At 34.4% G+C, this 17730-nt stretch overlaps 1 long non-coding RNA gene across 1 annotated transcript in view; it reads left to right on the top strand.

Moving 5' to 3' along the window:
• Positions 1-17730, top strand: part of LOC147916587 (uncharacterized) — a 90233-nt gene that overhangs the window by 13566 nt on the left and 58937 nt on the right. The gene's annotated exons all lie outside the window — the stretch shown is intronic.

Below are 17730 nucleotides of genomic sequence, written 5' to 3'. Positions count from 1 at the left end.
TTTCTTTAGTGAGGAAACTGACGTTCAAAAATGGTCATGACATGTCTAAAGCCAAGCTACTATAAAAGAGAGAAATATTGTTGGGAAATCTCAGTATTCTTTGAGCCCAATTGATTCTGGTTTTGAGTAATTTTCCTGTACTTGGACATAGTTTTGCTTCTTGGAGTAATCCAGATAGCCACAATATAACGAGTAAAGCAGACAGGAAAAAAATAAAAAACGAGTTGGAGATAATGTTTTGACAGAAGTCCTGCTAAAATCAAATTACTCTATATTGAAGACATTCTTGATTTAATTATTTATTAATATTTCAATATCAATAATGAAAGCAGATTTTCATGATATTTTACCAAGTGTACGTTATTTATCATTCCTTTCCTTTCAATTTTTCAAATATTAAGGATGTAATATAAAGACATAAAGTTAACAACTTTATGGTTCAAAATTATTGTATCTAGAGAGAGGCAATGGGGATGTAGACTTGGGGCATATATTCATCCTAACCAAGTAATGACATTCCTTTATATCTATAATATGATGAAGAAAAGTAAATTGAAGAAGTTACATATTTATATAAATATATAAATTGTGCTTCACGTATATTATTTTCATAAATTCTGAGGTTCAATCATTTATTCTGGGAGCTTCCTTTGTCTTTTAATTTTAATTTTGGAACTTTTCCCAAATGTCTTTCAGTCTTTGACTCCTAAGTCATACCTAATAAAGAGCTTTTAGAAAGCTGATTTGAAACTCCAGGTGATGAGTGAGTCTCATCAATTGGTAACACTTACTTTGAGTGATCTTGTCGGGACCTCTGTGCCTCATTGTAGACATCCTTAGTTACCAGTGTTTACAGCTCTTTTCTTAGGGAATTTCAATTTTTCCAGGAAAAAAACCCACTAATCTACATTCTAGAGGGATATTTGACTGGCCACCAGTGTTCTTGGCATTGGGTAGTAGAAGGACACTGGGGATCTCACAGTTAAATATGATTATGTATTTAACCATCTAATATTTTTGATACCTTATCCTTGGCTTTCATCACATATGATATATAGGCATTCATAGTATTTGTTCAAGTTTCTCCACAGCATAAACTTCCAGTCATCATAAGAGTATAGTTAACATTGTTTAAGATCGTGAATAAATTAGAGATATTACGTTGTTCCTTATTCAGTTTTTCTGCCTACATCTCTGTTTTATCCTTATGTGTTTACATCAAAAGATGACAGATTAAATTCTTCAAAAAGTGACTTGTTTGGAAATAGAAAAGCACAAAGCAAATTATTTGATGAGTGCTTTTCAAAAACATCTCTTATGTCATCAGAAACTCTTAGAGTCATACAGGAGTAGACAGAAATGGAAACTAAGCAAAATTTTGGAAAAGATTAGGAAATTTTTCAAAGAGGAAAAGAAAAATGCTCTTAGACCTGAAACATGATTAGGATTCTGCCAGATCAGTGATCCGTTCTGTGGCTTTTTGCTAATTCTTACTCACACCACACCGATATTTTTAGTTTTGTGATTTTGCAATCCCCTGTCTTATTCTGTGCCCTGGCATGACCAAATCTAGCTTCAATTATCACCTTCTTCAGGAAGACTCAACTTTCTCCCAGAAGGGATAGAAAGCCACCCTTTAAATCTTCTTAGTGTGATGTAATTATAAAAGTGGTGGGCTTCATAGGTAAAGAATATATTTGTTGATGGATGAATATATTTCTTAAAATTTTAATATGATGGTATTATAAAAGCTTATTTATATTTTTGAGTCAACCACAATATAACTAAACTCTTAGTATATGGACATATTATGCTTACCTTTGTATTTCAGTGTCTAGCAACACATCATGCACATATTAGATGTTATAAATGTTTTTCAGTGAATGAGTAAATGAATCCAAGTTCATAACAGACTTTAAGAAATGTTACACAGTAGTCTAAATATTATTGTTGGGGAAGCATAAGATAACCATCAGAAGAAACAGAACTATAATGTCTACTTCATAAATTAACAGAGAACATAAATTCCTAAAAAAATTCCACATCATAAAATAGAGAAAACAAAGAAAATCCCCAAAAAGCAGAGAAAAAAATAAGGTAGAAGAAAAAACAAATATGTTGGTAGGGCAATAAAGGTTAATTAAAGGAACATATTCCACAGTGATTTTGTGTACATCTATGCAATAAAATATATACATATATAATTTATGTACATATAATATATACACAAATAAATTATTTATATATATATATATAAATATACAGGTATGAAGAAAAGCATACACAAAGTATAAACAAAGAGTTTTTGGGAAAACAAGAACCATACTAACACATTAAACACATAAACCAAAATTTGGGAGGAAATTATAATATCAGATAGAACAGAAACCAAAACGAAAAAATGTTAGATCAAGTAAATTTTGAGAAACAGTGGGTGACATTCTTGACATAGTGAAATTTAAAGCCAATTGTACCAAACTGTTTCGTCATCAGGTTTAATACAGTTTTTCACAAGCAAAGTAACAGAAAATACTGAAATTATCTTTTTCACTTTATCAGTACGTGGTAGAAAATTTAAAAAATGGAGATTTCAATTAAATTAATTGCAATTTATTAGCTAATTGTCAATTTTCTACTTAGCCACACCAGTGTGGACTAAAGCTAAGAATTGTAAGGCTAAAAAAAGCCCTGTAATTTGCATTATAGAAAAAAGAATAATATGAGTTTACAATATAAGAATGTTTCCTTACATACAATAACTGTCATCAAGTTTCTTTCTTTTAGGCTTGTAAATTTGTAACTAATGTTTGTATACAACATTATATTTTTTAGTTTCTTTTGAAACTTATCAAGAAACAAAGCTGTAACTATTCATGTGTAGGTATATTTATGTATATATTAAAACACGTATATATTTAACTACTGTGGAAGTAAGATAGACTTTGTAACGTATTATTGATAAATATTTGACTAGCATGTACACATTGTCATAGTAGTTGAACAAATTGGATCGTTACTTCTTTCTCTCTTTCAATATACTTGAATAGTCAACTCTTAACTCTATGTGTCCACGCAAGAGAAGCAAGTAGAGAAGTTAGGGAAAGCATAGATACCCATAAATTGAGAATAAGAAATATATCTCTGAGATTATTTATGCTTTATTCCTAAGAATGTATTTCCTACATATGAGATAAATATCCTATCTATGTCTCTTGCATTTCCTTTTTATAGTTCTAGTGTCAATTAATAAAACTGATTTTACTGTTACGTGAGACACTTAGGTTCAATACATTCTCAAAACTCTCAGTTAAAGATCCAAGCTTATACTAAGCAATATAATATTAACCACAAATTATATTAGATTTTTTCCAAGACAAATTTAAGTGATTCTGATACATTATAACTTAATTTTTCTGCAAAAGGACTCATATTATGCTGTAGGTGGACAGGTATAGTAAAGTTGTAACATTAACACACAAATGTGGCCACTTATAAAGTATAATTTGTATATCATCTGTTGTCTATTTTCATTCCCAAACCCCAGAGACAGTAGGTTTGTTTCCTCACTAGATGTTTCTCGGTTTTACAACCCATAAGCTTCTCTAAATATGATGATGAGTTCCTCCAAGTAGATTTTGCTATCAAAAATGGATTAAACAGTCACAAGTAAGTCTCTCTAGAAGTGAAACAAATGAAATAGATTCTCATTCTGAGAACAATGGGAGGTAAGTTAAAAAAGCAAAAGTGTTCTGACCATGATCAAGAACTATTCTCTATCCCAATCTGATACACTATACTCCCTGGTTAAGGCTGGAGGATTTAGAGAATCTCTGAGCAGATATTTTTTTAATTATCATATTAAACATTGAAAAGCCAATTGCTTCATTGAAGAAAATACTGTTTGTTTTCTATCAATCGAGTTGGTTCTTATCTAAATTTTAGATCAATTAAGTTGAAAATCACACATAGTCAAAATAGTTATAGTAGATAATTAAAATCTCAAATGTTAAATGCATTTGTTCTAGGAACTCATTTTATTGTATTTTTGTTGAACATTTATATATGTTGTTTTTTTTCCCTTAATCTTCATGAATGCATTTTTTTGAGGTAACACTGGTTTATAACATTATATAAGTTTCAGGTGTAGGGGCCGCCCTGGTGGTGCAACGGTTAAGTGCACGCGCTCCGCTTCGGCGGCCACCCGGATTTGCAGGTTCGGATCCTGGGCGAGCACTGGATGCATCGCTTGTCAAGCCATGCTGTGGCTGCATCCCATATAAAGTAGAGGATGGGCACAGATGTTAGCCCAGGGCCAATCTTCCTTGGCAAAAAAAAGAGGAGGATTGGTAACAGATGTTAGCTCAGGGCTGATCTTCCTCACAAAAAAAATGAAAATAAAAAAAATAAATGAATAAAAAAAAAAAAAAAAAAAAAAGAACTATTCTCTAGCTCTTCCCCCGTTTCTCCTTGTCATAAGAGTGATTCATATCTGACTTCCACTGCAAAAGAACCTACGATACCTAGTTGTTTAGGAGAGTGGCATAGATATTCACAATCACGATGGAAAGTTACACTGAATTGCAATCTGAGAATTGGGGAAATAAACATTGTCAGGAAAACCCAATCTTTTATAATACTTTTGCCTTCAAATGGGTAGATAAAGTCAAATCTGGGTTTCTGAGAATATAATAATCAATTCATATATACTCAAAGCCTCTCTCCACTTTATCAAAGCCTTCAATTTATCTTAGTACTAACAATAACAAAAATCATGCGATTAGTCTCACTTTTGTATGTCCTTTTAATACCTTAGTTTGTAGATAGCAACACAGTGAGCTGAATGCAATCTGGTCTATGTGTTCAGGATCTTGGTCAAAAATAATTACAATTCTACAATATATGTACATACACAGCCTTCAACCTCTAAATCCCCTGGTATCTATACAATTGAAATTAATCTTTAAAGAAAAATGTGTGCTACATATCCCAAGGGATATCACACAATGTGAAATACACAAGCACTGTTCTGGGAATCAAGCTAACATCTATCTGAGGAGAAAAATGAGTGGAAGGTTTACATTCTCACTGCCTATAAGACGATACATAAATAAAAGAATAATTTCATAAATGTATCTATATCTCTTTGTGTGTGATAAAGTATGTATAGGGGAATGAGAAGACACACAGCAATGTTAAATGAATATTTGCAATTTTAATATTTATTGAAGAGTTTTGTTTCTGTGTCAGGTTCTTAAGAAAGCAAGTTGAAATTACGTTTCAGAATATTGCAATCGTGCACACACATTCATATGTTCTTTTATTGGTTTAGTTTTTCTTTCAAGTGAGGTTGATGATGAATATTATGGCTTTGTAGAGTTTCATCAAAAATTCGGGAGGAGTGACGTCAGCATCATGGCAGAATGAGTTGCTCCCTTTGTCTTTCCCTTCTAAGCTACTACCAGTCCGACATCCCTTGACCCACAAAGGACTCCCTACAGAGCACACCAGGATGCCTGAGAGATCAATGCATCTATACATCTTAAGGACGGTGGACTGGATCCCCAGGAGGCAGTAGAATGAAGGGAGAAGCCCCCTCCCCCTCCTCCTGGCAGTGGCAATCCAAAATGCAGATCCTCACACTGGCATGCGGCAGCAGCAATCCAAAGTGCAGATCCTTACAACAGCGCACGCACCAGACACAAGCTTCTTAGCCCCTGCCAATTCCAGTGGTGGTGGGTGGTGCACATGTCCAGAGGATTCATGACACAGAGCAGAGAGGGTGACCCAGCCCCACTCCCTTTCTTGGCAGTGACACCACTCTTTCCAGCAGAGGGAATACCATCCTAAACATGGATTTCACTGGTGGGGACAGAGTGCCCTGAGCTGAGGTTTCAAGGCACACTGGCACAAGCCATCAGCCAGAGCCTGCAGGTGAGGCAACAACACTCACTCTTGGCTAAGCCTTCCCCCTGCAGTGGTGGTGAGTGGCACACACATCCTGAAGCTTCAGGACACGGAGTGGTGCTAGTGACCCAGCCTTCTCCCCCACCACTGGCAGTGGTGCTGGTCTTTCCAGGAGAGGGACAGCATCAAAAAAAAGGATATCCCTGGTAGGGGCATGATGCCCTGATCTGAGGTTTCAAAAAGCACACTGGCACACACCAGCAACCAGAGGCTACAGGACCAAGAACAACACTCACAGCTTAGCCCCTGCCTTCCCACAGTAGTGGCTGGTGAGATTTGTGACCTAAGGTTTCAGGAACCACAACAGAACTGGTGACCCATCCCCCAGTGGTGGTACCCCTGACACTGATTCTATCAGCAGTGGGAGCTGCATACAAGATCCCTGGCCCCCAGCAGTGACAGAAACACCTGTAAACTCAGCATCACTGGCAGTGGTGCTGTCAGCACCACCAGACAACCTGGGAATAGCAGTGTGGGTGGTGCATGGGGCAGAAGCACCCGAGCCCCTGGAGATCCTACTGAGAGCCAGTGGAGGAATGTGAGAGCCAGTGGGGGAACACGAGACCCATGCAACTGCAGAGGCAGCAGAAGTGCTTGCAGCCTGGTAACTCTGGTGGTGACACCTGATACTGCTGTGACATCAGAAGCAGCAAGACACCAGCAACCTCTGAGGCACAAGCAGCACAGGGAGGGCACTGAACACCTCTAGCAGAGGTAGTGGAGAGTGGAATATTCAGGCTCTCAAATACAACCAGAAACAGCTCAGAATCAATGTAACCAAAGCCTTACTCCAAAAAGAAAGGTGTTTATTACTACAAATGTGCTGGAAGAGGAACGACTCATCAAGTACCATGATGACCTACAGTAATACAGCAGAATAGAAAGAGAATGGCAACTCCCTAGAAACCAATCTTGAAGTCAAAGAACATTGCAATCTAACTGACAAAGAATTCAATACTGCTGTCATGAAGAAACTCAATGAGTTACTGGAAAACTCACATAGACAGTTCAAGAAGCTCAGGAATAAAATCAATGAACAGAAAGAATACTTCACCAAAGAGGTTAAAACTCTAAAAAAAAAAAAAGAGAGAGAGAGAGAAATTCTGGTGATGAAGAACACAATTAGTGAGATGAAAAATAAAGTAGAAAGCATTAAAAATAGAGCAGATCATATGGAAGAGAGAATTAGTGAGTTCAAAGAAAGAAATCTAAAAATGATTCAGGTGGAAGAGGAAAGAGGACTAAGATTTTAAAAATTAATAAATTCCATATTTCTTATGACTGAATTAGGAAAAGCAACATGAGATTAATAGGCGTCCCAGAAGGAGAAGAGGGGGACAAAGGAGAAGAGAACTTATTCAAAGAAATAATAGCTGAGAACTACTCAAACCTGGGGAGGGAATTGGATATATAAGTACATGAAGCTCACAGAATTCCTGATTATCTCAACGCAAAAAGACCTTCTCTAAGGCATATTATATTAAAACTGCCAGAAGTCAATAACAAAGAAAGAATATTAAGGGAGGCCAGAGAGAAGGAAATAACATACAAAGGAACCCCCATAACACTATCAGCATATTTCTCAGCAGAAACTCTACAGGCAAGGAGAGAGTGGAATGATATATTCAAAATATTGAAAGACAAAAACTATCAGCCAAGAGTACTCTATCCAGCGATGTTATCATTCAGATACAAAGGAGAAATAAATGCTTTCCCAGAAAACAAAAGCTGAGGAAGTTCATCACCAAGATACCTGCCTTACAAGAAATGTTGAAAGGAGCTCTTCTGCCTGAAAAAAAGGCAAAGGTTTACAAAGCTTTGAGCAAGGTGCTAAATAGACAGACATAATCAGAAAACTATAATTCTCTATTGCAATAGGTTAATAAACACTTAATTATAACACAAAAGCAAAAGGGAAAGAAAGCATATGTTAAATAGGTTATGTAAATATGACCTCAATAAAATAATATAATGAGAAATAACTATAACCACTTGAATTTGGTAACAAACTCATAATACAAAAAAAAATAATTTGCGGCAACAAAAACATACAAATGGAAGAGGAAAGGACGGAACATGCATAAGCTAATGTAGATAAGCTGGTATCAGCCGAAAAAGGGCTATTTTATCTATGATATCTTTTGTACAGATCTCAGAGTAACCATTAAACAAAAAATCAGAGCAGAGTCACAAAACATAAATAAAGAGGAAAATGAAAAAAATATCACAGAAAACCACCCAACTGAAAATCCAGACAGAAATACAAAGGGAAAAAAATTAATGGAACTATAGAACAACCAGAAAAGAAAAGATAAAATACTAGTATCAAGCCATCGTATATCGATAATCACTCTAAACACAAATGGATTGAATTCACCAATCAACAACACAAAGTGGCTGGAGGGATTAATAAACAACACACAAAAATATGCTGCCTTCATGATACCCATCTTGGCTGAAAGACAAACATAGGCTCAGAGTGAAGGGATGGAAAATGATACTCCAAACAAATGAGAACCAAAAGAAGGTAGTGTAAGCATACCTATATCAGATAAAATAGACTCTAAGCCAAAAGGATAACAAGAGACAAAAATGGCCCTTATATAATGATGAAAGGGACATTCCACCAAGAAAACATAACACTTATTAGCATATATGCATCTAACATAGGAGCACCAAAGTATATAAAGCAACTATTAACAGACCTAAAGGGAGATATTGAGAACAATACAATAACAGTAAGTGTCTTTAACACCCCACTGAATCAATGGATAGATCATCCAGACAGAAAGTCAACAAGGAAACTGTGGCCTTAAATGAAACACTAGACAGATGGCCTTAATAGATATACATAGAACATTCCATCCAAAATCTGTATAATACACATTCTTTTCAAGTGTCCATGGAACATTCTCAAAGATAGACTATATGTTGAAAATCAAAGCAAGCCTCAAAAAAATTAAGAAAATTGAAATGATATCAAGTTTATTTTCTGACCACAATGGTATGAAACTAAAAATCGACAACAAGGAGAAAACCTGAAAGGTCACATATATGTGGAGACTAAGCAGTATGCTACTGAACCACTATTGGATCAATAAAGAAATCAATGGAGAAATCAAAAAATATCTGGAGACAAATAAAAATGAAAGCACAACATACCAAAATATAGGAAGCAGCAAAAGCAGTACTAAGAGGGAAGTTTATAGTAACACAGGTCTACCTCAAAAACAAGAAAAATCTCAAATAAGCATTCTAACACTATACCTAAACGAACTAGAAAAAGAAGAATAAAAAAAGACCAAAGTCAGTACAAGGAAGGAAATAATAAAAATGCTAACAGAAATAAATGAAATAGAGACTACAAAAACACTACACAGGATCAACAAAACTAAGAGCTGGTTCTTTAAAAAAGATCAACAAAATTGATAAATGGTAAGCCAGATTCCCTAAGACAAAAAGAGAGAAGGCTCAAATAACTAAAATCAGAATGAAAGAGGAGAAATTACAATTGATATCACAGAAATATGAGAAATTATAAGAAAATACTATGAAAAGCTATATGCCAACTAATTGGATAAACTAGAAGAAATGGATAAATTCTTAGAATCATACAACCTCCCAAAATGGAATCAAGATGAAATGGAGAATCTCAATAGACAAATCACAAGTAAAGAGATTGAAACAGTAATCAAAAACCTCCCGAAAAATAAAAGTCCAGGACCAGATGGTTTCTCTGGGGAATTCTAACAAACATTCAAAGAAAATTTTATACCTATTCTTCTCAAACTCTGCTACAAAATTGAGCAGGATGGAAAACTTCTTAAGTTATTTTACAAGGCCAATATTACCCTAATACCAAAACCGGTTAAAGACTACACAAAAAAGGAAAATTACAGAATAGTATCACTGATGAATATAGATGTAAAATTCATCAACAAAATATTAGTAAATTGAATACAATAATACATTAAAAGATCATATACCACAATCAAGTAGGATTTATTCCAGGGATGCAGAGATGGTTCAACCTCTGCAAATCACTCAATGTGATACACCACATTAACAAAATGAAGAATAAAAATCACATTATATTTCAATAGATGCAGAGAAAGCATTTCACAAAATTTAACACCCATTTATGTCAAAAATTCTCAAAAAAATGGAAACAGAAGGAAAGCACTTCAACATAATAAAGGCTATCTGTGACAAACCCACACCAATATTACACTAAATGGTGAAAAACTGAAAACTATTCCTCTGAGAACAAGAACAAGACAGGGATGTCCACTCTCACCACTCGTATTCAACATAGAATTGGAAGTCCTAGCCAGAACAATTAGGCAAAAAAAATAAATAAAAAGGATCAAAATTGGAGAGGAAGAAGTGAAAATATCACTATTTGTGGGTGACATGATTCTGTGTGAAAACCCTAGAGAATCCACCAAAATACTATTAGAAATAGTTGTCAAATACAGAAAAGTTGCAGGGTACAAAATCAACATAAAAACTAGGTTGTATTTCTATACACTAACAATCGCCTAGAAGAAAGAGAAATCAAGAATACAATCCCATTTGTAATCTCAACATAAGGAATGAAATACCTAAGAATAAATTTAACCAAGGAGGTGAAAGACCTATACACTGAAAACTATAAGACTTTCTTGAAGGATATTGAAGAAGCCATTAATAAAGGGAAATATATTCCACACCCATGGATTGGGAGAATATACATAGTTAAAATGTCAATATTACCTAAAGCAATCTACAGATTCAATGCTATCCCAGTCAGAATCCAATGACATTTTTCATGTAAATAGAATAAAGAATCCTAAAATGTATATGGAAAAACAAAAGACCTCAAACAGCCAAAGCAATCCTGAGAAAAAAGAACAAAGCTGGAGGTCACTCCCTGACTTCAAAATATACTACAAAGCTATAGTAATCAAAACAGCATGGTAGTAGCAAAAAAAAAAAAAAAAAAAAAAAGACAGATCATGGAACAGAATTGAGAGCCCAGAAATAAAACCACACATCTATGGACAGCTGATCTTTGACAAAGGAGCCAAGAACACACAATGGAAAAAGAAAAGTCCCTTCATTAAATGGTGTTGGGAAAACTGGACAGACAGATGCAAAAGAATGAAAGTAGACCATTATCTTACACCACACACAAAAATTAATTCCAAATGGATTAAAAACTTTAGTGTAATACCTGAAACCCTAAAACTACTAGAAGAAAATGTAGGCAGTATGTTCTGTGACATAGATCTTAGCAGAATCTATTAGAATACCATGTCTCCTCAGGCAAGTGAAACAAAAGAAAAAATAAACGGATGGTATTATATCAAACTAAAAATCTTCTGCACAGCAAAGGAAACCAACAACAAAGTGGAAAGACAACCCACCAACTGAGGTTAAATATTTGCAAATTATATATCCAATAAGGAGTTAATTTTCAAAATATATAAAGAATTCATACAACTCAACAACAAGAAAATGAACAACTGGATTTAAAATAGGCAGAGGGGGCCGGCCCCGTGGCTTAGTGGTTAAGTGCGTGCGCTCCGCTACTGGCGGCCCAGGTTCGGATCTCTGGCGCCCACCGACCACCGCTTCTCCGGCCATGCTGAGGCTGCGTCCCACATACAGCAACGAGAAGGATGTGCAACTATGACATACAACTATCTGCTTGGGGAAAAAAAAGGAGGATGATTGGCAATAGATGTTAGCTCAGAGCCAGTATTCCTCAGCAAAGACGAGGAGGATTAGATGGATGTTAGCTCAGGGCTGATCTTCCCCAAATAAAAAAAATAAATAAAATAAAATAAAATAGGCAGAGGATCTGAACAGACATTTTTCCACAGAAGATATACAGATGGCCAACAGGCACATGAAAAGTTGTTCACCATCACTAATTATTAGGGAAACGCAAATCAAAACTACAAGGAGGTATCATCTCATATCCATCAGATTGGCTAGTATTAAATAAAAGACAAGAAACAATTGTTGGAGAGGATGTGAAGAAAAGGAACCCATATACACTGCTGGTGGGAATGCAAACCGGTGCAAGATTTGGAAGCAACACAAGTGCCCATCAATGGATGAATGGATAAAGAAGATGTGCTATATATATACATACAATGGAATGCTACTCAACCATAAAAAAAGATGAAATCGTGCCATTGTGACAACATGGACGCGACCTGGAGAGTATCATGTTAAAGGAAATAAGTCAGACAGAGAAAGACAAATATCATTTGATTCCACTCAAGTGTGGAAGATAAACAAACAAACACGTAGATAAGGAGAACAGATTTGTGGTTAACAGATGGAAAGGTAGTGGGGGAAGGGTGAAAGTGCTAAAGGAGCATGTATGGTGATAGATGGAAACTAGACTTTTGGTGGTGACCATGATGCAGTCTATACAGAAGCCAAAATATGATGATGTACGCCTGAAACTTACGCAATGTTATAAACCAATGTGACCTTGAAAAAATAATACAAAAGTAAAAAATAAAAAGACTAACAATATTATGTGTTGCCAAATATGCAAAATGAATGTAAATGTTTTATATTGCTGCTGGAATGTAAAATGTTACAGCCACTTTGAAAGAGCGTTTGGCAGTTTCTTCTAAAGTTACGTATATATCTACTCTACGACCCAGCAATCAAAGTCTTTGATATTTATCCAAGAAAATGAAAACATACTTCCATACAATGACTTGTATTCAAATGTTAATAATAGCTTCATGTCTTGTAGCCAAAATCTGAAAACAATCCAAGTATTCATCAATTGGTGAATGGATAAATAAACTGTGATACATTCATACAATGGAATAGTACTCAGGAATAAAAAAAGAAAATTAATGATACACAAAACATATAGGATTAATCTCAAAAACATTATACTGAGTGGAAAAAAACAAACAAAAATTCTATATGAGGTATAATTTCATTTATATGAAATTCTAGAAAATGCAAAACTATAGTGACAGAAAATATAAGTGGTTGCCACAGGCTAGAAGGGGAGGAGATTAATGACATTGGAGCATGAAGGAATATTTGGATGTAATGGAAATGCCCTACATCATGATTGTGGTGGTGGTCACATGACTGTATGCATTTGCCAAAATTCATCAGATTGACTCATAAAATTAGTGATTTTTATTATATATGTTATATTCCAATAAAGTTTCTTTAAAAGTCAAAAAATAATTTCAGACTTATTATGCAGACATAATAAGTTAGGATGGTGATAGTAGCAATAATAATAAAACACAAGTGACTTTAGTATCATATTCCTTTAATTAGATAATAAAAGTAATGCTCATATATTTTTATTAATTGGAAAACAAAAGTGAATTTTAAGGAGATAATTTGAACCCTTAAATTTAAAAAAGTACAGGTTACTTCTGATACATTTCTTAACATACATTTGCTATATATGTTTTTGAAATAAAATTTGGATAACACAATATTAAAACAAATTCTGGCATTTTCAACTGACATTATGTAAGAAGCACATTCAAAACAAAATTATTCAGTAATATGATTAAATAAAATTGCATCACATGTATTTACACAATTTCTTTAACCATTTTCCTATACATATATTCTCAGACATATATGTTCTTTTACTTTGCAGGAAATTATACAAGGATATACATAGAGAACACTTTTAACACAGTTTTTTTCACCGTATTTTTTTTATTGAGATGAAAGTTATATACCATAAAATTAAACATTTTGCCATTTGAAATGTAAATTGAGGAGCTTTAGTACATTCACAATTCTGTGCAACCATCGCCACTATATAGTGCCAAAACATTTTCATTACCTCAAAAGGAAGCTCCATAACCATTAATCAGTCATTCTTTACTGCCTTGTCTCTCCAGCCCCTGACAGTAACTAATTTGTTTTCTCATTCAATGGACTTACCTATTCTGGATGTTCCATATAAATAGAATCATACAACAGGTAGCCTTTTGTGTCTGGCTTTTTTCGTTTAGCAAAATGATTTCAAAGTTTATGTACATAATACCATGTTTCAGTACTTCATCCTTTTTATGGATGATTAATAATTCCTTGTATGAATATATCTAACTTTGTTTTTCCATTCAACAGTTGAGGGACATTTGGGCTCTTTTAATCTTTTGGTTAATAATGCTACTATGAAAATCATGTACAGGTTTTCATTGTAACATCTGTTTGCAATTATTTCAGGTATTTACTTAGGAGTTGAATTCCTGAGTCATGCAGTAATTGCATCTAACCCTTTACCTGTCAGTACTTTTTTATGCAGCTCTTGTATGATTTTATGTTCCCACCAGCAATATACAAGGATTCCAGTGTATTCACAAAATCACCAACACTTGGTAATTTCTTTTTATAAAAATTATTGTAGCCACTTTAGGGAATATAGTGATGTCTTACTGTGGTTTTGATCTGAATTTGTCTAATGACTAATTATGCTGACCATCATTTCACGTACTTGTTGGCCATTGCACATCTTCTTTAGAGAAATGTCTATTCAAGTCTTTTGTCCATTTAAAAAGACTCATTAGAGGCAAATAGATGACAAGAGTAAGTCATGCTATCAGTAACTATATCAATGTACGTGAATTAAACTCTCCAATTAAAAAGAAGAGATTGTCAGGGCCGGCCCGGTGGCCTAGTGTTTACGTTCGCGCACTCTGCTTCAGCAGCCAGGGATTAGCAGGTCCAGATCTGGGCATGGACCGGTACACCACATATCAAGCCATGCTGTGGAGGCAGCCCATATACAAAATAGAGGAAGATGGGCACAGATGTTAGCTCAGTGCCAATCTTCCTCAGCAAAAAGAGGAAGATTGGCAATGGATGTTAGCTCATTGCCAAGCTTCCTCACAAAAAAAGAAAAAAAACAAAAAGAGATTGTCCAGTTTTTTGTGTATGTGAGGAAGACTTGCTGTGAGCTAGCTTCTGTTGGCAATCTTCCTCTTTTTGCTTAAGGAAGATTGGCCCTGAGCTAACATCTATGCCAATCTTCCTCTATTTTGTAAGTGGATCTCTGCCACAGCATAGCTTGGTGAGTTGGTGTAGGTCCACGCCCGGGATCCAACCCATGAACCTGGGTCACCATAGTGGAGTGTGCCAAACTTAACCACTATGCCACTGGGCTGGCTCCAAGAAATTGTCCATTTTGAGTGTGTACCTTCAAATAAGAAAAATATGGAATAAATATGTTGGTGTGCTATGTTTAAAATCTCACTAAAATTTCTAATAATAAAAGAAAAGAAATTGGCAGATATCTGCTCTAACCACCCCTATTCAACAGTATGTAGAAGTTCTAGCCAGGGAACTGGGGAAGAGAATGAACTGAATATTCCACTTGTCTTTCCCTTGTGTTCCTTGAGACAATCAGCATCGTGTTATTCTTTTGGATGAAGATTTTTCCTGACGATCAAGATTTCAAATATTAGTTTCATCATTTTTTCTGAGCTTTCATTGATTGCAATTGATTTTTATACTAACTGAAAAATGTCTATGTTCTTTAGTTCTGCTTTCCGGAATCCTTGGAAATATAATGGATATATATGTGGAAATATATCTCTGAGATTATCTGTGCTCTAGTCTTAAGAACCTATTTCCTAAATATGTCCCTCACAATTCCTTTTCATCATTCTACTGTTGATTACTAACACTGGTTTTATTGTTACAAAAGAATGTTAGGTGCCATTTTCAATAGATCTGTAAAACTCTTAATTAATGACGTCAACTTATACCAAGTAATATAGTATTAACCACAAATTATATTAGATTGTTTCCAAAACAAATTTAAAATGATTTTGATATATTATAACTTAATTTTTCTGCAAAGAAAATGGATTCATATTATGCTGAAGATGGCAGTTATATTGAAATAGTAACATTAACACATGAATGTGGCCACTTATGAAGTACAATTGTTGTATTGTCTGTCTATTCTCATTTCCAAACTCCATAGAAAATAAGTTTGTTTCCTCACTAGACTATCCTCTATTTTACAACCTTTGTTCTTCTCTCCATATGACAGCAGGTTTCTCCAAGTAGATCCTACTGTCTAAAGTGGAGGAAACATAGTCACAGGTAAGTCTCTAAAAATGGAGGAAGCAGATTAGATTCTTATTCTGAGAACAAGTGGAGGACAGGTAAGAAGCAAGTGTGTTCTGACCATCATCAAGAACTGTTTTCTAGCTCTCCCCTCATTTCTTCTTGTCATAGCGATGATTCATACCTGACTTCCACCACAACAGAATCATTGATTCCTACTTGATTAGGGAAATAATATAGATAGTCATAATCCTAATGGAAAGTTAACACTGAATTGCAATCTGAGAATTGGTGAAATAAATATTTTCAAGAAAACCCAATCTTCTACAGCATTTTTACCTTCAAGTGGGTAGATGGAATCAAACCAGTGTTTCTGATGATATAATTATCAACTCATATACACTCAAAGCCTTTCTCCAATTTATCTTAGAACTAACAACAACAATGCTATCATTAGTTCCACTTTCTTATGTCCTTAATACCTTAGTTTCTGGATAGCAAAATAATGAGCTGAATGCAATCTGGTCTAGTCGTTCAGGCTATTGGTCAAAAAACATCATGATTCTATAATGTATATGTATTCACAGCCCTCAATCTCTGAACGCCATAATAACTGTATTATTGAACGAAATGTTTAAGGAAAAATGTGTGTTATATATCCCAGGGGTATATTGCAAAACACTAGTTACAGGTGCTGCTATACAAGTTAAGCTAACTCCTATCACAGAAGGAAAATATTGGAAACTTACTGTTCCTACAACCAATAAGATGAGACATAACTAAAAGAATAATTTTATATGCATGTACCTATATATACGTGCTTGTGTTTGAGTAATATATATGGGGGAATGAGAATGAACACTAATTTTAAAGAATATTAACAATTTTAATATTTTTAAAGGGTTTTGTTTCTTTATGTGTAAGATCCTTTAGGACACAGGTTGAAAGCCCATACAGTGTTTCAGAATGTTTCAATTACTCACACACATTCATATGTTCTTTTACTGGGTTATTTTTTCTTTCAAGTGAGGTTGATGACGAGTCTTATGGCACTATAGAAATTCATCCAAAGTTAGGCTTATCATGCATGCACCTTAAGTTAGGAATATTTGATGCTCAAATTTTGAGATAGTAGTGATGATGGTGATAATATTAATAATATTTTCAATACACATTTGTTATATAAGTTTTGGGAAAAAGTTTGAATAATACCATATTAAAACATAAATTCTGCCATTTTTAATTGACATTATATGATAAGCACATTCCAAGGAGGATTATTCAGCGATATTATGATTAAATAAGAGTATGTCATTAGTATTCATATAATTTCTTTAATCATTTTCCTAATATTAGATATATATATTCTTTTATATTGCAGGAAATATACAACAAATATATATGCAGAGAACAGTTTTAGCACAGTTTTTGTCCATTTTATCAATTTTTATCGAGGTGAAATACACATGCCATAAAACAACCATTTAAACAATTTAAATATGTACAATCAAGTGCCTTTTAGTACTTCCACAACGCTGTGCAAGCATCAGCACTATATAATTCCAGGACATTTCCATTGCCTCAAAGGGAAACTCCATAACTATTAATCACTCACTGGTTATTGACCTGTTTCTCCAACTCCTGCCAACAACTAATGTGCTTTCTGATTCAATGGATTACCTATTCTGGAGA

This window comes from Ceratotherium simum, chromosome 7 (genome assembly GCF_057802395.1).
Source record: "Ceratotherium simum simum isolate JZ-2026a chromosome 7, ASM5780239v1, whole genome shotgun sequence".
Classification (NCBI taxonomy): domain Eukaryota; kingdom Metazoa; phylum Chordata; class Mammalia; order Perissodactyla; family Rhinocerotidae; genus Ceratotherium; species Ceratotherium simum.
Note: the sequence above shows the minus strand (reverse complement) of the source record. Positions and strands in the feature narration are given on the sequence as shown.